Genomic DNA, 22,080 nt, shown 5'->3' with positions numbered 1-22,080 from the left:
TGAATTTATGCCCCCTCAGCTGAGTTCATAATCTAAGCAAGAGGAAGAATCTCATCAGAATTGAGCCTACTCAACCCATTCAAGGCCTTATACACCTCAATCAGATCACCTCACAAGTGCCTAGTCTTGTTGCCCTTCTCTGTACTCGCTCAAGCAACTCTACATCTTTCCTAAAATGAGGCCTCCAGGCCTGTACGCAGTACTCAAGTCATAACCTGACCATTGCCTTATACAAAGGAATAATCACCTCCTTATCCCTGCTAGAAAAATTCCTGTATATCATTGACGATACCCCATGACCTGCTCTGGCAGCCTGTCTGCACTGCTCAGAAAATTTCTTATCTGACTGTACAATTACTCCCAGATATTTTTCATTTTCTACCACCCTAAGTACATGTGCTTTGAGTGACCGGGTTTCAAGCCTTTGACTGCTAAATGTGGTTTTCATAAATAAATCATATTTAGCAGTCAAAGTATTCTGATCGTCCCAGAGTATAAACAGAAAATTTATTTTAATGATTATGGTTATTATTAATGTTCAAGCCACATGGATTGTGTCCCATCGGCTATTTCTTCAGAGAACTATACTCTAGTCCAGTGGTTTTCAGCCGGAGTGCCACAACAACATTCCAGGGGTGCCACGTAATTTGTGTTTAAGTTACTTAAACTTATTATTATTTTTTACTTTATATGTTTATTTCATTATAAAAAAGGTATACAGTATCTTTTTAATTTTGTGGTGATCTATAATTGATGTTTACTTAGTACCTCTATATAAAGAATAAAATTATATACTGTATATATATATAATTTGTATTATGAAATGTAATTTTTATAATTATATTATTGTAATAAAGATCATATAACATATATATTTTTTAATATTTTATATATATATATATATATATATATATATATATATAGAGAGAGAGAGAGAGAGAGAGAGAGAATCGGATCTAACAGGCAGAAAATTGAGTAGGGGTGCTGCAAAATAAAATTAATTACTTAGGGGTACCGTTAATAAAAAAAAGGTTGAAAACCACTGCTCTAGTCCTTTGTCTCCACATCCTTTCCTTCCTTTCTTTCTGGATTGCAGAGTCAATTGAGTTTTTGAGAGTGAAGTGGGAGATTTTGTTTGCATTTTGTATGTAATATTTGTTACACGTTAGATTATTATGGTAAAGTTGAAATTCACGTTGTCCAACCATTTTCAACAACTTCATGTCAAACTATCATCATGTCGTAAGGTGTGACAGCATCTCTTGTAACTTAACCCTGTGAATTCTTTAAATTTCCATTATCATAGTGCCACCTAAGAGAATAAGTGAAAGCAGTACAACTTTGCTGCTGTCCTCAGATAAAGTTTTTAATTGTTATAGTATAAACTATTTTTCTTCAATCTTCTGAGGATATTATGTGGTTTTTGGAATTTTGGCATATCAGGGATATAGCAGCAATATTTTATTAGTCATTCTCAGGTTATGTAAAATTGACTTATGTAAGAAGTCCTGGAATGCATCTCTATATTCATTTACATCATGGTATATTAAAATATATACATATTTAAATAAATACATACTGGTCTAATGAATATTTAAATAAATAAATACTGGTCTGATGAATTTAAGTTCCTGTTTCATACTGATGAGAGGACCAGAATAAGGCAAAAACAGCACAAGTCCATAGACCCATCCTGCCAAGTGTCATCAATACATGCTGGTGACATGAAGTGTATTGTATTTTGGATGCCACAGGTTATCTGGAAATTGTTTCTAATTAGGTTCTTCATCATTGCTACAGTGCATTCATCAGTGAATAAGTTCTTCCAACAGGATAATGCATCATGCAACAAAGCCAAAATTGTACAAAACTAGTTCTAGGAACATGAGAACCTTCAAAAAATCTTCACCCAAAAACCAAGAAAAATCTTCCCACACCACCTGTCCATCCCCTCCAATAGTTTGTCTAGTTTTTCCTTCAATTTATTCGAATATCCACTTCCACAACGACAGATTGAAGTTTGTTGTAACAATTAACCAACCACTGGCTGAAGGCATATTTCTTCATGTCTATTCTGTAACCATCTTTCCTCAGTTTGAATTTATGCTCCCTCATGTGCATAGTTTGAGAAAGAGAAAGAATGCTGATGCATTCTTTCTCAGACTATGCACATGAGAGGGCATGTCTGCACTGCTCTGAGAACTTCATATTGACTGCACCCAGGTCTTTCTCATTTTCCACTAAAGCAAACTTCTGCACATATGTCCTGCAACCATCCTTCCTCAACTTGAATTTGTACCACACAGTTGGTTCCTTAATCTGGAATTACTGCTACCCATATGCAGTACCTTGCATTTGTTAATGTTAAACTTCAACTGCTATTTCTCATCCCATTGGCTTAATTTTTCTACATTTTATTGTATAGCTTAGTAGTAGTAGTAGCAAGCTTATATAGCATCAGCCAAAAAAAAAAAAAAAAAAAAAACCCTACACAATTCATCCATCCATACCCTCCAAGAATTTGTCATCCTTCCTTGAATTTATTCAATCCATCCACTTTCACATCAGATGGAAGCCTGTTTCAACAACCAACCACCCACCCACTGGCTGAAGGCAAACTTCTGCAACCATCCTTCCTCAACTTGAATTTATTCTTCTTCATGTGTGTAGTCTCAGCAAGTGGAGGAATGTGATTAGCAATCAGCTTACTCAACCCATTCAAGGCTTTAAACACCTCAGTCAGATCTCTCTCTCTCTGCTAGTCTTGAGATGCTCCAATTTGCTTACCGTCATTAACCACCCTACCAGCCTTTGTATCATCTGCAAACATAGACATTAAGCCTGCTATGCCGTCATCAGTATCATTAATAAATATAGAAAACAACAATGGACTCAAACTGAACCTGGGGAACTCCACTAATAACATTTGTTCACAAAAAGCAGTGTCTGTTAATAACTACTCTCTGTCTTGTCCTTAATGCAGCACTGCTCCAATTTGTGCAGCAGTATCAAAAGCTTTCCTGATAATACAAGTGTATGATATCAAAATTATTTTTTGCATCCAGTTCCTTTGTTACTGCATGATGGTATCCAGGTTGGTCAGATAAGATCACCCCTTAAATACATGCTATGACTGCAGTATATTTGCATTCTAGATTGTCCTGTATTACTTCTTTAACCAGAGATTCCATTATTTTTCCTGGAACAGATGTTAAGCTAAGAGGTCTGTAATTACTCATGTTACCCTTCAGTCCCCCCTTTGTGAATTGGGATACATTGGCACATCTTCAGTCCACAACAACTTCCCCCGAATTATTATTCCTTTTATTTATTCAGGCTGTTTAATTACTGTGTGATTGCAGGTATCACCAGCACCTCAGAAGCATAATCCTATTGAAGTTTGCAGAAAAATTTCTAAATGGAGGGCATTAGCTGTAACTGATAAAAACAGGTACTTCACGTGAGAACTTGGGTACCATTTAGAGCAGAAGCATCCAGCCTGTTTTGACTAGGGGGCGCCAAAACAAATGACATGCTGAAGATCACTGCTTCAATGTTGTTTGCAGTTAGTCTACAAGAATGTTTCCTTGCCACTAATTATGCATTTTTTGAAAGAGAATTTTATCAAGATCCATTTACAATTCAAGTTCAGGCTCATTTCACTTAACCTTTTCTCATTTATTCTATACTTTGTTCTTTGGAACAGACCCAAGGTTAATGGCATTGGCAAAAGTTCAAAAATTCTTAGGTAAGGTGAATTGCATTACACTCACTTGCATAGTATCAAATTAAAAAAATAATTTATTATAACTATCTACAAGAAAGGAACTAACAAAAAAATTAAAAATAATTTGTTTAAAAATTCTCAAAAATAATGTAAATCACAGGCAGGAGTATACGCAGGAGTATATCTTAGTATATGCTTTCATAAGAGTCATGATAATAGCAATGTGGACATCTTTCTCTCTCTTGTTGTCCATAGTTCACTTCGTATGTGGGTCAGTTCTTATGTATTAATATATAAAAAATATAGCCTTGGAAAAAGTTTTAAACCTTTAGTTACAATAAACCTGGTGCTCTTAGATACATATATATAATATCTGAAATAAAGTTAATGTGATGGTATATGCACAAAAACAGCAAAAAAATACTTTGCAGTAAAAACTGGTTGAAATTAAAAGAAATCACAGAAATGAAGAGAGCTATACAACATTCAACATTTAGTGCATACCTTTATATGAGATGTGAGTGTAATATCATCATCATCATCAGCCATTTTCAATCCACTGCAGGATGAAGGCCTCTCCAGCAACTTTCCAGTTCCTTCTGTTTTGAGCACTGGCCATCCATTTACTACTCACTAACTCATCCATTTACTACTCAAAAACTCATGAATTTCATCTATCCATCTCCGCCTTTGTCTTCCAGGTTTTCTTCTAGCTCCTCTTGGGTACCATTCTGTTATTTTCTTAGTCCATCTGTCATCATGTCTTCGAGCTATGTGTCCTGCCCAAGACCATTTTAGTTCTTTAGTTTTGATAAGAATGTCCTTTACTTGAGTTTGCTGCCTAATCCATGTGTTTCTCTTCTTATCTAACAGTCTGATTCCCAATATAATTCGTTCCATTCTTTGCTGTGTAGTTCTCAGCTTCTCTTCCATTCTTTTGGTGAGTGCCCAAGTTTCACTTCCATAAGTCATGGTGGGGAGTATACATTGATTCATTATTTTACGTTTCAGACAAACTGGGATATTGCTCTTCAGTATGTGACTATATTTCCTGAATGCTATCCATCCAAAATTTATTCTTCTCTTGACTTCCAGCCATTTATCATTATTACAGCTAATAACTTGTCCCAGATAAGTATATGACTCCACCTTTTCAATTACTGCTCCTTCAATCATTATTTCTCTTTCCGTGGCATACTTGTTCATCATTACTTTTGTTTTAGCCATATTCATCTTTAGTCCAAAATCCTTACTAACTGTGCATAACTGATTAAGATTTTCCTCTAATTCTTTGGGATCGTGGCTTATGACCACAATGTCATCTGCAAATCGTAAATGGTTTAGGTACTTTCCTTTCACATTGACTCCTTTCTGTGACTAGTCTAATCTTCTGAAAGCTTCCTCAAGGGCAGCAGTAAACAGCTTCGGAGATATTGTGTCTCCTTGTTGAACTCCTTTCTCAATTTTAAATTTCCTACTGTCTTTGTCTAGTCTAATAAAAGAGGTAGCATTCTCATATATTTTCTTCAAAATCATAATATGTGGGGTATCTATGCCTTGTCTTTCCAGTGCCCGAAACATTGCCTTATGCTGTATGGAGTGAAATGTCTTTTCATAATCCACAAATGCCAGGCATAATGGTGTTTTATATTCATTTGCTTTCTCCATTAGCTGTGATATTACGTGAAGGTGATCCATAGTTGAGAATCCTGTCCTAAAGCCAGCTTGCTCTTACGGTTGATTCTCATCAAGTATTCTTTCTAATCTGTTAGTAATGACCCTTGTGAACAACTTGTAGATATGGGATAACAAACTAATTGGTCTATAATTTCCAATTTCTGATTTATCTCCTTTCTTATGCAGCAAAACTATGATTGCATTATTCCACTGCTTAGGCATCTCACCTTTTCTAATGCACTTTGTGAAGAGCCTTGCCAGTTTTTGTGTTATGTCTCTTCCTCCCAATTTTAACAACTCTACAGTAACTTCATCTTCCCCCGGGGCTTTCCGATTCTTCATTTTCTTCAATGCATGTTCTACCTCATCAGGAAGAATATCGGGTATGTTGTATGTGTTGCTACTTTGCAATCCATCTTCCCCACTGCTGGTATCATTCCCTCGCTCCTTGTATAATTCTCTATAGTAGTCTTCTGCTTTTTGAAGTATGCCTTCTCTGCTGTTTATAAGTACACCATCGCTATTCTTCAGTTTCAGTATCATTTGTCTTTCTGTATTACTGCTCACGGCTGCTGATTTAAATCCTTCGTTTTCCCTTAATGCTTGTTCTAAATCACCACTAATAGTAGTAGTAGTAGTTGCATGTGATGCAAGAAAGCAAGTGTATGAGCTTATGCAGTATCAGCCAAAAAAAAAAAAAAAAAAAATCACACCATTCCCTCCAAATGCCTGTCCAGTTCCTCCTTAAATTTATTTAACCTGTCAACTTCCACAACGACAGATGGAAGTTTGTTCCAGCAATTAACCACCCGCTGGCTAAAGGCAAATTTCTGCATATCTATTCTACATCTGTCTTTTCTTAATTTGAATTTATGCCCCCTTAGGTTTGTAATCTGAACAAGTGGAAGGATCCCATCAGAATTCAGCGTGCTCAATCCATTCACGGCCTTATACACCTCAATCAGATCACCGTGCAGGTGCCTAGTCTCCAGCCACTGCAATTTGCAGAACTTAAGCCTCTCTTGGTAAGAGGATCCCTTCATTCCCCTCACCAATCTTGTTGCCCTTCTCTGTACACGCTCAAGCAAATCTACATCCTTCCTAAAATGAGGCCTCCAGTCCTGTACGCAGTACTCAAGGCTTGGCCTGACCATTGCCTTATACAGAGGAACAATCACCTCCTTTTTCCTGCTAGCAAAATTCCTATATATCATTGACAAAACCCCATGACCTGCCCTGGCAGCTTGTCTGCATTGCTCAGAAAACTTCATATCTGACTGCACAATTACTCCCAGGTCTTTTTCATTTTCCAGCACCTTAAGTGTAGTACCACACAGTTGGTACGTTTCTCTGGGGTTACTTCTACCCATATGCAGTACTTTGCATTTGTCAAGGTTAAACTTCAATTGCCACTTCTCAGCCCATCTGCCCAAATTTTCTAGATCCTGTTGCAGTAGCACACTGCCATTACTGTCATTAACAACCCTGCCAACCTTTTTATCATCTGCCTGATATACCTTCATCAATATCATTGATAAATATACAAAACAACAGAGGACCCAACACCGAACTCTGTGGACTCCACTAATAACATTAGTCCACGAAGAGCAGCACCCATTGATTACCACCCTCTGTCTTCTCCCACTTAACCATCCTTTTATCCATTATAGCAACTTACCCTTAATACCATTCTGCTCCAATTTGTACAATAGTCTTCCATGCGCAACAGTGTCAAAAGCTTTCCTGAAATCCAAATACAGGCATACCTCGGTTAACGTTACCTCTGATAACGAAGCCTCGATATAACGAAGTCCGCAATTTCAAGCCCCATTTAACATAAAAAAATATTCCATTTTTGTTTAATCACCCGAAATCTAAACAAACTGAAGAAATTACGGAAACATTTGGGGCTTCTCGTGGTTGGTTCGAGAAATTTAAAAAACGGGCCAGGATTCATAGTGTAAAATTAACAGGAGAAACTACAAGTGCAGATGTTGAAGTTGCAAATAAGTTTCCAGAAAAACTAAAGGAAACAATTAAACGTGAAAATTTTCCACCAAATTTGGTGTTATGTTGACGAAAGCGGTTTGTTCTGGAAACGGCTACCAACAAAAAGCTTCATTTCTATTGAAGAAAAATCAGCTGCTGGGTTCAAAGCAGCCAAAGACCGTTTAACGTTACTCTTTGGATCAAATGCCTCTGGCGATTATAAATTAAAATTGTTATTAGTTTACCATTCAGAAAATCCGAGGGCGTTAAAAGGTAACATAAAAATGAATTTACCTGTAATATGGAAAGCAAATAGAAAAGCGTGGGTTACCAAGGAGTTATTTACTGATTGGTTTGTTAACCACTTTTGTCCTGGAGTAAAACAGTACATATTGTCAAAAAAACAACTTTGAAGAAAAAGCTCTTTTGTTGTTAGACAATGCTCCGGGACATCCTACTGATCTTAACATGTTGGACACATGCATTCCTGTCAAAGTTGTGTTTCTTCCAGCAACCACAACTTCCCTGATTCAACCATTGGATCAGGGAGTAATAGCATCATTTAAAGCTTATTATCTGCGTCGAACTTTAAGCAATTTAACTGAACTAGAGGATAAAGAGGAAATGACAGTTAAAACTTTTTGGAAAAACTACACCATTAAAAACGCAAGAAAGCATTGATAGTTCTTGGAAAGAAGTCACTAAGAAATGCTTAAATGGAGTTTGGCGCAAAATATGGCCAGAAGTTGTACTAGAAGAAGAAAATAACATCCAAGAAATTAGAAATGAAGTTATCCAGATGGCTCAATCAATAGGTTTCGAAAATGTCGATGAAGAGGATGTTAGAAATTTATTGAATGTAGAAGATGATGGTTTTTCAGTGGAAGATTTAGAAAGCCTTGTTAGCAACGAAGACAAAGATAATGAATGCGAAGTTAAAGAAGTTCCTGCCGAAAAAGTGTTAACAACCAAAGATTTAAAAAGGTGCTTAAATGATATTGAAAACGTTTTAAATTTTTTTAGTGAAAATGATCCTGACTTAGGAAGACGTGTTATAGTTAAGCGATCAGTGTTAAATGCAATAACTCCGTATAGGCAATTATGAAAGAGAAAAAAAGCATAAACAATCGACTTTAACCTCATATTTTAAAATGTGATTTCACTTTGTATGTAAGTTGACTGTTTATTTAATAAAACTTTTCTTTGTTCGAAAAAAAGCTTTTCATTTTCTTTACGTAGGAACGTATCCCTATTCTGGCCATAGTATTTTTACCTCTGAAAACGAAGTTTCGCTTAACGAAGTAATTTCGTGGAACGCATCCTATTCGTTAATCGAGGTATGCCTGTATATGATACGAAAATTATTTTTTGCATCCAGTTCCTTTGGAACCACATAATTTCTGTGTAATTATTTTTTGGTGACCTCAACCATGAAAAATATTGAAACCTAGAGTTGCATTATGGTGAGAAAACAGAATATACTTGTTCTGTCATCTCAGTATACTGTATTTCCCCATGTATAAGACACACCTTTTTTCAAAAAATTTGGGGTCTAAAAACTGGGTGCGTCTTATACAGTGGTTATAGATTTTTTTTACTTGCATTTCGCGCTTGTTGTCTTTGCGCTCATTGTTTCGCACTTGTTACCGGTATATTAGGTTACGTTTTGCCGCGTTCTGCCCAGAAATGGCTCAGAAAAGATTTTCATACATGCTGAATTCAAGTTATCCAGTTTGCAAAAGTAAATGGAAATCGTGCTGCTGAACGTAAGTTTGGTCCTTCTCCAACTGAGAAAACAATCCGAGACTGGCTACGGGAAGAAGAAACCCTACTGAAAACACCATGGCAGAAGAAGGCCATGAGAGGCAAGTCAGCAAAATGGCCTGATTTAGAGAGGGAATTGAAGATATGGATTGAAGAGCAAAGGGCAGTTGGAATTCCTGTGTCCACAAAGATGGTTCAGCATGAGGCAAGAAGAATTGCTGATGAAAAAGAAGTTACTGATTTCAAAGGAGGACACAATTGGTGCTTCAGGTTCATGAAACGGAATGAACTAAGCATGCGTACACGCACCAGACTCGCCCAAAAGATGCCTGAAAGCTATGAGCAGAAGGTCCTTGAATTTCATCGTTTTGTCATTCAATGTCGGAAGACACATCAGTTTGAGTTGGGACAGATTGCAAATATGGACGAAGTCCCCCTTCAATTTGATGTCCCAAGTAACAGAACTGTTGTTAAGAAGGGGGTGAAAACTGTAACTGTGAAGACAAGTGGACATGAAAAGAGCCATTATACAGTTGTTCTAGCTTGATGTAAATATGAAGTTTCATATTTACATATACCGAGTGGTTATAAAATAAGTTTCCCTATTCAGGAGAACCTAGTGTCAAAATGGTTAGAAATAGTGCTGTGAAAATCGGTGGGTATGTCATTTAGGATATGGGGAAGTGATTTGTAGAAGGAAAAAAAATTAGTTCAAATTCCCGTCACCAAGGGAGAAATTGGCACTGTAAACATGAGATGGAATACTTAATTTAGGATTAGATTTTAATATCAGAACTTAGAAACCCACAGATATTGTTCTATGTGCTTTCCTTCACTCGAGATGACATTCTGAAAATGGAGGACTGTGTGTGACACAGTTTCGCATAGCATCTCATTGGGGATGTTGGCTACAAGCTGTTTAATGCTTGCTTTAAAATCGACAAGCATCTGTATACTGCCACGGTAAACTCTGTCTTTCAGGTATCCCGCATAGCCAGAAATCACAGGGATTCAGATCTGTGATTGGGCTGGTCAGAATTGCGGAAAGTCTCTAGAAATGATGTGATCATTTCTGAATGTTGAACGGAGCAGTTCTTTCACTTGTCAACCAATGTGGGAAGGGGCACCATCTGGCATAAACACTACAGTCTCCCAGCATTGCCTTTCTTGCAGAGCGGGAATAATGTGCTCTCTTAGAAGAGCACAGTACTGTACATCTTACAGGGGAGCCCATGAGGTGTAGACTCTTCAAAGTAAAATTTTCCAATTATAAACTCTGCTATGAATCCACACCATACTGTAACATATGGACATTGTAGTGGTCTTTCATGCACAGCAGATGGACGAGAAGTTCCACATATTTGGCAGTTTTGTGCATTTACAGCCCCATGAAGAGTGAGATGTGCCTCATCAGATATCAAGATCATTCAAGCCCATGTATCATCAAGTTCCATACGAGCCAGAAATCATAGAGCAAAGTCAATTCTTTGTTGCTGATCACAAGACTTTAGTACTTGCACTACGTGAATTTTTACGGTAATCAACGTAAAATTATTCGAAGCACTTTATGTAGAGTAGGCCAAGGAAGGTTCAAGTCTCTTGACACACCTCTGGTACTACTGACTGGTAGCTTTTCGCATTCTGACCTGGAGGCCATTGCAACCGCCACTTCATTCACTACCTCTGTTCCGATACGTGGTCGTCCCCTGCCTGGAATTACACATAACTCCCCGGTCGCTTCAAATTTCTTTACTAGTTTTCAAAGGTCCTTTACACAAACCTTAAGTTTTCGAAATTCACGTAGTGCTGCATTAGTGTTACTGTTATTCTGGAAAACAGTTTTACTAAAAGAGCCGTAATGGTTATTGACGGTTGCTTGGCCTTTCTGCTTTTATCTAACAGGATGTCATTTGTGTAAGCAGCATGTCTTGAAGTAAATGACAACTTTTACATATGTGCAGCACCATTTTTCCTCTGGTGGCAGAAATTTGAACTAATCTTTTTTCTACAGATCGCTTCCCCGTACCCTAAATGACATACCCACCGATTTTCACAGTGCTAACTCTGTTTTGCCCTAGGGGTCTCCCGAATAGGGAAACTTATTTTATAGCCACCTGGTATTTCACTTTTTATAATTGTAGAATTTCCTTATATTTAATGTTATTAAACTGATGGTGCATTTTATCAGACTTCTCATTGTAGGTTGTGCTCATAATAATGAAATTTCACTGTATGGATATAATGACTGTGGTTGCCTTCAAAGTATCCACTCTTTTTCTGACTTTATATTTAGGGTTATTTGATAAATTTCTAGTGTAGCATAGAAGGAATTATTATCTGATGTTGACTTTACATATATTTTTTGGTATAGTCTCCTTGTAACTCTGCACTTTTTCCAATGATGCTCTAGATTTGTGATGCCAATTTTGTGGTTGCTTTCTTGAACATCCTGAAAAAAGGAGCATGTGGTGTGAAAAGTATTGTGGATAGGGCAACAATTAATGGCCAGCTTGATGAATTGTAGTCATGATAATAGCCAATGTATGAACAAGTGCATTATCCAGGTGGAATAAAACACCTTTAACTAGCTTTCTTGGCCTGTCTAGCTTGATGGCATTTCATAATTTAGTTATGAGGTTAGCATAGTATTGTATGTTTATTATTTGCCCCTTTGGAAGATAATTTACCCTTTTGAATCTCAGAAGATAGATGCAGTGACTGACTTGGCTTTCTTTGGAAATGTAGGATTGACATGCTTCCATTATTTTGATTGCAGTTTTTGCCCTGGTTGATAATAATGAAGCATTGTTTTATTCATAGTTAAGATCTGAGCAGAAATTTTTCAGGAAGTGCTTGAAAATGAGCAAAGGGTTGCTCTGAAGTTTTGGATTCAGGACATTTCTGATGGCATCAAAAAGCAAGGCGCACCCATTGTGTAGAAACTTTTGTCATATCTCATTTTTTTTAAAATAACAGCTAGATGAAATATAAAATAAATCACATACAGCAAAGCACATACCAATTTATTTCCTCATTGATTTCATTGCTAGTTCATCTCTTTGTGTATTTTTATAAACAGTATAGTTAAACTCACTTTAAACTATGTGAGAGTGTAACTCATGCCATAATGAGAATCCTCCTACTAGACAAATGGAATATTCCTGAAAATTTCCAGCAAGAGAGCAATTTTTGATGGGTGGGCTGTAATCTAGTTACTTCATTTTCCTATATAAGTAAATCTTAGTTTTATTTTCTTATTCTTAGCATTGGTAATGGAAAATGATGAAACTTATACAGCATCAGCCAAAAAAACAAAACCACAACACTTTCCATTTCACTAATCCATTTCCTCCAATGGTTTTTTTAATTCTTTCTTGAATTTATTTAAGCTACTAACTTCCACAACAGATGGAAGTTTGTTCCAGAAATCAACCACCTGCTAGCTAAAGGCAAACTTCTGCACATCTATTCTTCAACCATCCTTCCTCAGTTTGAATGAGTAGTGTCACTGGTGTTACTGCTACCCATATACAGTACTTTGCATTTGTCATTGTTAATTTTTAATTGGCATTTTTCATCTCATATACTTAACTTTTCTAGATTATTTTGCAGTAGCATACTGTCATTCCTGTCACTAACCACCCTGCAAACCTTTGTATCTTTGCAAAGTTGGACATTAAGCCTGATGTGCCTTCATCATTATCATTGATATATATAGAAAACAACAATGGGCCCAACACTGAACCCTGGGGGACTCCAATAATAATATTAGTCCATGACAAGCAATGTCCATCGATTATCACTCCCTGTCTTCTCCCACTCAACCATACTTTTATTCATTACAGCAACTTTCCCTTAATGCCACACAGCTCCAATTTGTACAGCAGTCTTTTATGTGCAACAGTATCAAAAGCTTTCCTGAAATCTAGGTATATGATATCAAAATTATTTTTTGCATCTAATTCCTTTGGGACCACATTGTAGTATCCAATCAGATTGGTCAGACAAGATTTCTCCTTAACAAACCCTGCTGTGTCTGAAATATAACTGCAGTCTTGTCAAGATGATCCTGCAATGCTTCTTTAACCAGTGACTCCATTATTTTCCCCTTTGTGAATTGGGGATATGTTTCCACATTTGCAGTCGTGGTGACCTCCCCTGAATCCAACGATGCTCTCATAATTAATGCTAAGGGTTTACTTACTTCCTTCACTACCTCCCTTAATATAATTGGATAGATCCCATGCCGGGTGTCTTTCTTATGTTTAACTTCAACAATTTCTCTTCCCTCTCAGTTATTACAAAATAATTTAGCCCCCTCTTAGAATTTGATAACCTTCTGGCATCCACTTCTCCAAAGAATTATTCATGTGTGAATGTAGATGCAGAATACTCATTCAGTTTGTCAGCAACAGTCAAATGGATGGTCAATATGAAATGGACCAATTTTGATTCATCCCCTTCCTTCTAGTGTTGACATAAGTAAAGAAGTCTTTGCTGTTTTTCTTTGCATCCTTTGCCAAAGAATTCTTGTAATCTGCCTTTGCCAACCTAACCTCCTCTGCTACTTGATTACAGCTTAGTTTATATCTACCTTAGGCTTCTGTGTAACTTGTGATAACGTATATGTATCCTGTGCATTTTTCTTTTCTGCCACAAGTCTTGTTAGCTCATCTGACATCCATTTAGGCCTATACCTTGAACAGTATTTATTAGTTGGTATGAAAAGCTTAGTAGCTTCTCTGATTAATTCCTTGAATGCTTCCCACTTAGAATTTGCTGATGGTAACATCATCAGTTGGTCCCACTGTATAAAATTCAAAAACTATCTGATTCCACTGTAGGCACCTTTATGAAAGCAAAAACCATTCCTTTTACTCTTGACGTTAGTTACATCTTTAAGTAAATTCCACATCAATACACTGCAATCACTGCCACCTAGTGGTTTTTTTTATATGCAGAATTAGGTCACTATCAAGGTGTCTGGCATCCACACTTATATATTTAAAATCTCTCGATAGAATAGCGATGGTGTACTTATAAACAGCAGAGAAGGCATAATTCAAATAGCAGAAGACTACTATAGAGAATTATACAAGGAGCGAGGGAATGATGCCAGCAGTGGGAGAAGATGGATTGCAAAGTAGCAACACATACGACATACCTGATATTCTTCCTGATGAGGTAGAAAATGCATTGAAGAAAATGAAGAATCAGAAAGCCCCGGGGGAAGATGAAGTTACTGTAGAGTTGTTAAAATTGGGAGGAAGAGACATAACACAAAAACTGGCAAGGCTCTTCACAAAGTGCATTAGAAAAGGTGTGTGACGCCTAAGCAGTGGAATAATGCAATCATAGTTTTGCTGCATAAGAAAGGAGATAAATCAGAAATTGGAAATTATAGACCAATTAGCTTGTTATCCCACATCTACAAGTTGTTCACAAGGGTCATTACCAACAGATTAGAAAAAATACTTGATGAGAATCAACCGAAAAAGCAAGCTGGCTTTAGGACAGGATTCTCAACTGTGGAACCAGTAATATTGGGAATCAGACTGTTAGATAAGAAGAGAAACGCATGGATTAGGCAGCAAACTCAAGTAAAGGACATTCTTATCAAAACTAAAGAACTAAAATGGTCTTGGGCAGGACACATAGCTCGGAGACATGATGACAAATGGACTAAGAAAATAACAGAATGGTACCCAAGAGGAACTAGAAGAAAACCTGAAAGACAAAGGCGGAGATGGATAGATGAAATTCATGAGTTTTTGGGTAGTAAATGGATGGCCAGTGCTCAAAACAGAAGGAACTGGAAAGTTGCTGGAGAGGCCTTCATCCTGCAGTGGATTGAAAATGGCTGATGATGATAGAATACTCTTTCTACCCCTAGTCAATCTTTTTTCTCTTCCCTATCTCTTTTTAACAAGTGCATCTTTCCTAAAATGATTCAAAGCCTATATGCAATATTTGAGTGTGACCTAACTAGTTCTTTAAATAATGGAATAATCACCTCTGTCTCCACTTGAAAATTCCTATATATATCATTGACAGAACCATCCTAACAAACAGTCTGCACTGTGTGGGGAACTTCATAACATGTCATACAACTACTTTCAAGTCCTTTTCATTATCGGATATCCAGAGTTTCCGAAGTGGTAAATTACCTACTGCTACCAAGATACAAGACTGGTTCTTGCATCTGAATAGTAGTAATTCCGCTGCCATACAAATAATGTTGATAGAATTTGTAATATTGGGCACTAGGATGGTGAAAATAGAATTTTACTTTTTAGTTAGGGCATGCTGAGGAAATTTTCTATTAGTTGCTGTGAAATATAAATTTGGCATTGTTGAAGTGTGTAAACACCGTGGAACACGTAATTAAAATGGAACTCTTCCAGTTATATTAAGTTTTAGAATAGAGACATAATATACTAAAAATATAAATTAAAACCCAGTGTAATTAAATAATGATTTAATTAAACATTGTATCATGATAACAATTGCTGCAAACCACAGCAAGTAATGCTGAAGAGGTGCTAATTGTTATCTGTGGGCAAGCAAAAAATTAAAAACTCAACCACATAATGAAAAAAAAAAAATAAATATTAACTTTTCATTGCTAACATTGCACCCAGGCACTACTTTTTTCAGCTTTTCTGTTTGTTTTTTTAAATTTGTGAATGAAATCACATCCTCCTGTACTCTTTTCCCACCAATTTTGTCACATTGGTTATTTGGTATTTTCTGTTTTCATTTTGGTATTACAAGACATTAAATTTTTGTTTGGCATTTAACAAATGTCAGGTGAGCAAAATCATTTACCTTTCTTGTATGCAATTCCCATTCCCACATGGTATCTGAGATGCCAACGACAGGTGTCTGATCTTGTTGTAGAGCTTTTATTTCACCTGCAAACTGTTTGGGGAATTTCATAAATTGTACAGCTGCTCGGCGCCTCCGTAGCCAGGTGGGAAAGAGCAGCAGTGCGTAGCACACACTTCTTGATTAGACCGGGGTTTGAGCCCGTCACCACCGGATGCGGAAAGGTCAGGGAATGACCACCGCATATCCTGGAGCAATATGGCCTTAGTTGCTAATGCTCCTAAAAACCAAACAACAGTAACAGTACAGCTGCTCCCAAGTCCTTTTCATTATCAGCTATCCTGAGTTTCCAAATAATGGAATAATTTGGAAACTCATTGCTTACTAATCACAGTTGTTTCCAAGTCGTAAATTACTCAGGTAATTTACCACTTTGGAAAGTAAACAGCTAATCAAAGATATAGGCAATCACATTGCATCTGCCATGTGACCATCAGGATTTCAATCTAGGGATCAGTGACCTTGAAAAATAAAAAAAAAATATGATAAAAACTTAATTATTATTAATGATTTCCCTGGATTATTTTGTTTCAAAATTTTTTTAATTGGCTTTAGTAGCTCATAATTAATAGATCACTATTTTCAATTCAGTAAAAAAAACTAAAAATAAATTTTTTATAATTAAAACAAAAAAGAGGATCACACACATCACATGAGTATCTTTGTTAAAAATGAGGGTGTAAGTAATGAAAGGTTAAATATAAAAATAATGGATATTAAATAAAACAAGCACAAACCCAGTGAAGCAGCACAGTGGCCTATTATCCTGCATAAAGTATGGTGCAATTGCTGTATGGAATTTCCCCCCCCCCCACTCCAGAAAATAGTGATCTATTAACTATGAGCTACAACCTAATGGACAAATACAAATACCCAGTAAGAAGAAATAACATGAAACAAAAGTTTAGTGGGTGGGGGGGGGACCACAGTGATCATTCCTTCCCTGTGGAAATTCCCAAACTCATTTTTTATATGGATAAAAATGATCATGGATGCCCCTGGTAACTTGATGTTTTCAATTTTTTTCATTTTATTCAGACTGAACTTCTGGCAACATCACAAACTTATTGTGATTACGAGATTCAGTTATGATTAAAGTTTATTCAGATCTTCAGTTATGAATGTTGGGATATACCATTACTTGCTATAAACTAAACTTATAAAATGCTTATCTTCTCAATGTTAGGCTATATTTTCATTCAGTTAGAACTTATATCACAGTTGTTTCCCTCGCTGCTATAGCTTACCTTATTAATTGCTGCATTGGTGCTCATTCTGTCTCTCTCAATTGTCTTTCATTCATTGATATTCTTTCTCAATTAGTTCATGTGCTTCACTCACAGAGTAGCAGGAGATGTTTCTCATGTCACCTATGTTCTGTCTCCTAGTTTTTGTCGTATAATGGCCTTTAACTGCCATTGCACCGTAAAACCTCCAATAAAAAACAGTTGTAGTTTTTAATAGTGTACTTTTTTTTTGTGACAAACCCCTAAGAAAGTGTACACGTTTTCAAAATAGGGAAATGTATTAGTTAATTAAATTTTTGTCACTTATCACATTTTTTAAAAATCATTTTGGTTTCAGCTGTGAGTTTTGGTTTTTGAAAATTAGGCAGCTGCTGATTTATCAATACATATTTATTTACTTATTTAAGTTTTTGTATTTTTCTGTTTTTTTAGTGGGATTGATTTGTATGTTTGACCTTCGGGAGTGCAATGTTTCATGCATAGTGTATTTCTAATTTGAATCACTTGCAGTACAGTCAATCTAAATGAATCAGCATAAAGAAGTAAAATATTCTAAACATAAATGAAATTTTACTTTAGTTAACTATATATTTTTTGTAACTAATGATTGAACAGCTGTTAAGCTTCTTTTAAATTATTGAGGTCTAATTATTTTATTTTAATTCTATATAAATAGTTGACATTGATTTTTAGCCAAAGTTTCTTTTTCTGGATTGCAGCCAGCTAATTCCAGTTGGGTGTAGCAGAGAGCATTGTCTTTCTCTCCCTTTAATGCCTGTTCAGTGTGTCTTTCTGCCCAAGCATTTTCTCTTAGGTTTAAAAAAAAAAAAAATGAGATAAGCCTACTTTTGGCCTCCAGTAGTAGCACATTTATACAACTGATTAGAGAGACTGACTTTCACTGTTGAGCTATCTAATTTTCGTGTTGCCATTCATTTCTTGCTTAAGACAAGTTAAAAATACAAGTTTTCATTAAATTGTTAGCTTTTTTTAGTTTTCAATTTATATTTAATAGACATCTTTTTATTTTTTAAATTACTGGTCATCAAGTATTTAGCTTTTAAATTCTAACTGTAACAGGTAAAATTTTCACTTTTTCTTATATGAAATTGCTTTTGATGGAACTGTTTTCATTTCAAGGAATGCTACTTATTGATATTTTTGAAAATCTAAGTATAATTTTTTCTTTGGGAAAAATGACATTGTCTCAGAAATTATTAGGATCATTTTTTCCCTTTGATTTGTTTATTATCAGTAATATGTTACTTTGACAAGAGGTGTCTGTGTGGGGGGTAAGATTTTTCTTAGAAATTGAGCATCAAAAACTAGGCAAATTGTTTATATTTGTATTATGATCATTAAAAAAAAAAAAAAAAATATATATCAGAAATTTTGGCATTTCTGATGCCTGGTCACCTTTCAGTGAACAGTAATTTCTTTGATCTTCATATTACTTTGCATAATTACATAAATTACAATATATTGTAATTAAATAATTACAATAGATTACATAAACTGAAATATTTGATATGTTGCTTACTAAAAATTAAGCAGTTCTAGTGATTAAACTGGTCAAAATTTTGAACATAAAAGCACTGCTTTAGACATTTATATAACTGTGTTCCAAAAAAAAAAAAAAAAAAGGCAAATCATGTTTTCAGTCAGTAATTGATAGCTTTTCGTATACGCCCTCTATTGGTTATAGGTGGTTTTCAGGTGTTATAATATTGTAATTTGTTGGATTGTTTACAGTATTTTGATATCCATACTGTATGCTTACTAACAAAAAATGAAAAAAAAAAAAAAAAAAAAAGAGTGAATGGGCCAGTATATTTAATACGTCAGGCAATTTTTTTTTTTTTTTTTTTTGAGTAATGAGAATAAAAACGAATGGCGGAAAACACAAATTTTAGTAGGATATAGGTATCGTTACACCTTAGCTTTTCTACTGAGGAACTGATACCCTTTAGGAAATTGCGTGTTGTTTTTGCTAAACATATGGGAGGACTAACAGACACGATAAATCTTGCCGTTAAAGGCTGGTGTCAGTAACCGTCGTAAATAGCAGTTGTGTGTAGTGTTTTATCTTATTTAGCGGGCATTGCTGAAGCGATTGCAAAATATCGAAAGAGGTTTGTACCAATTAGAGTAACTTATAAGAATTTTTTCGAAATTTTGGAGTATTTGCTTAAAATTCTTATTAGAGTAACTTTATAAAACCAAAAACGAAGCCGCTAACTAAGTACGATCTGTGCCTGGTTGTTTACGATAGGTGTTTCGAAACCTGGTGCTGGTAGGGAAATTACTTCATTTATCTAGAAGCAGCACCTTGTTGTACTGATCTGTGAACGATGTGTATACAGTATTTGTTTTGCTTTCCGATTTTGGCATGGCTATTCATATTTCGGTGATAAGAAAATTTCCTCTTCATAACCTTGTATTTATTTCATATTTATCTATTAGTAGTATTCACTCATATTCGAAAGAGCGCGTGTAGGACTGTTGTATTCGTGACATTGTCATTTTTGTTTTCATTCGATGTGTATTTAAATACATACATTAATGAATTATTCAATTTTCGGAAATATATTACATAATGTGGAACATTTTTAAAATTATTACTCCTTTTTGGATTACCCAACAACCTTGTGTGGATAGGGAATATGACCTTATTTAAAAGTCGGAAAGGTGAATGAATCGTTAATGTTTTGCAGTATAATTGCCAAAATTCCTGTTCAAATTAGTCTTTCAGAGATAGTGGATATATTCACTGTCTCTGATGAGTATTTAAGTAAACACTCAAATGTGAGTTCCCCCCCCCCTTCAGGTTCGAGTGTTTATGTATATCTTTTAGTGAGGGGGGAAGGATATTTCTCTGAGTACCGTATATTTTTTTTTCTAGATTTTCAAATTTTGCATCGCTTCTGACTTTAAAATGGTTGTTCCAACATAAATAAACGCATTGCAGCTCATCCGTATATCGTTTATATGCTAAAGGCATTTTTAGAGCTGCACAAACTTATCTGAAACATTTTTTAAAGAATTTTTAGAACGGCATAAGCTGTACTGTACTTCTCAAATAAATATTTGAAGAGGCTGCACACTAAAAAAAAAAAAATAATAATAAATAAAATAATAAAAATAACCCGTGCGAAAGCTATTGAATGGCAATCACTTTGAATCGAAATTATCGATATATAGAAAACTATTGTTTTTGAACTACTAATTCTAATACAGCAGTTATAAATTTTACTGTTTTGATGATTATTTTCTTAATCGCATTATATGGATAGTGGGAATTCGCAATTAATAATAAACCGATAGTAAAAGCATGCATTTTCTACGAATATCTCGAAGCAACCAGTCTGTTACGTGAATTTGATACAGTTATTGATCGTCTTGTACCAGAACGGAAGTGGTGTTGGCTATCCGGATTTTTCTGACATTATTTTCTTGTCGCACTATCGTAATCATTACTTTGAGCAAATTAAAGGGTATTATCCTGTTTTTATTGCAAAGGGAAACGATTAGAAAGTGCGATAACCGTATATTTTGCAAGTTTTTCTTCGCTTTGGCAGTCATTGCAAAGGTAAATTATGAATCTTAATTTCTATTTCATTAGCGTACGTTGTCGCTGTTATAGTGATAAGTGTATTTGAATTTACCTTTCAAGATATATTGGATTTGTTTATCTTCTGATTTTTTTTCCTGAAAATCATTAAATGTGGACGTCTTTATAGATGAACTATGCATATAATATATTTATATATGGAAGGAATTAACAATTCTCAAATTGTTTACAATTATACTAGTATAATTGTAAAGTAAAAAATATTGATAATTGTGTAATTTAATGTGATATCCCTTTCATGTAAGGGTAATTTCAAGTGCATATTATGCAAAAATATGCAGTGCATTTCCCGTATGGAATGTATTTACATTTATTTAATTTCATGCCTTTGCCGGTTTGTTTGTTTGTTTATTTATTTATTGTCACTTCAGGATATATTTTATTATTAGGCATTATATCAAGGAATCAGCGGTACCATTCTGTTGATGTCATTGCTCAGTTTCATTTATACATATTTTTTAATTTAATTTCATTACACTTAAAATCTAAAAAAAAAAAAAAAGCCTTGGCATTATCCCAGTAATCATTGGCTCATAGGCAGTGGTGCACAATCAAGAGCATTTAATTAAGTTATAATTAAATCATGCTATATGAAATGTCTTGTAAAATAGGGTTATAAAATATGGGATTGGAGATCCCATATTTTATTTTAATTTATTTTTAAATTTAAAGAAATCTAATATTATATATAAAGTGTTATATATAAAAATGGGACAACTTAAATATTTGAGAAATTTCTAGAATATTCCAGAAAGGTATAAATGACTCCTGAATGTGGTAGAAAATTGTAGATGATTCTAGAAATTGAGAGTATTGTTTCAATATTATAGAAGGTTGTAGATGATTCTAGAAAGTGAGAGTATTGTTTCAATATTATAGAAGGTTGTAGATGATTCTAGAGTGTTTTGCAATAATATAAATTAAGGAGTAAGAGCTGTAAATTATAAAAATTGAACACCCATCATTCAGAAAGAGTAAGTTTTGTGTGTTTTGTGATAAACATGACAGGAAATAGGAACTGACTGTTGAAGAAAGAAGTGCTATTATAACTCTTTTATCAAAAAAGTTATTCCATGAGAAGTATTGGAAAAAACTAGGCATTTTATTTCAAGGAGTGGAAACTGTCATTCAAGGAGACTGGCAGTTTAAAGAACAAA

The 22,080-nt window shown here is 35.1% G+C and overlaps 1 protein-coding gene across 1 annotated transcript in view; it reads left to right on the top strand.

The window, feature by feature from the left end:
* Tmem214 (Transmembrane protein 214) overlaps positions 1–22,080 on the top strand; it is a 145,577-nt gene that overhangs the window by 81,897 nt on the left and 41,600 nt on the right. The gene's annotated exons all lie outside the window — the stretch shown is intronic.

Source organism: Mastigoproctus giganteus, chromosome 4, assembly GCF_048544385.1.
Source record: "Mastigoproctus giganteus isolate SK-2022 chromosome 4, ASM4854438v1, whole genome shotgun sequence".
Taxonomy (NCBI): Eukaryota; Metazoa; Arthropoda; class Arachnida; order Uropygi; family Thelyphonidae; genus Mastigoproctus; species Mastigoproctus giganteus.
Note: the sequence above shows the minus strand (reverse complement) of the source record. Positions and strands in the feature narration are given on the sequence as shown.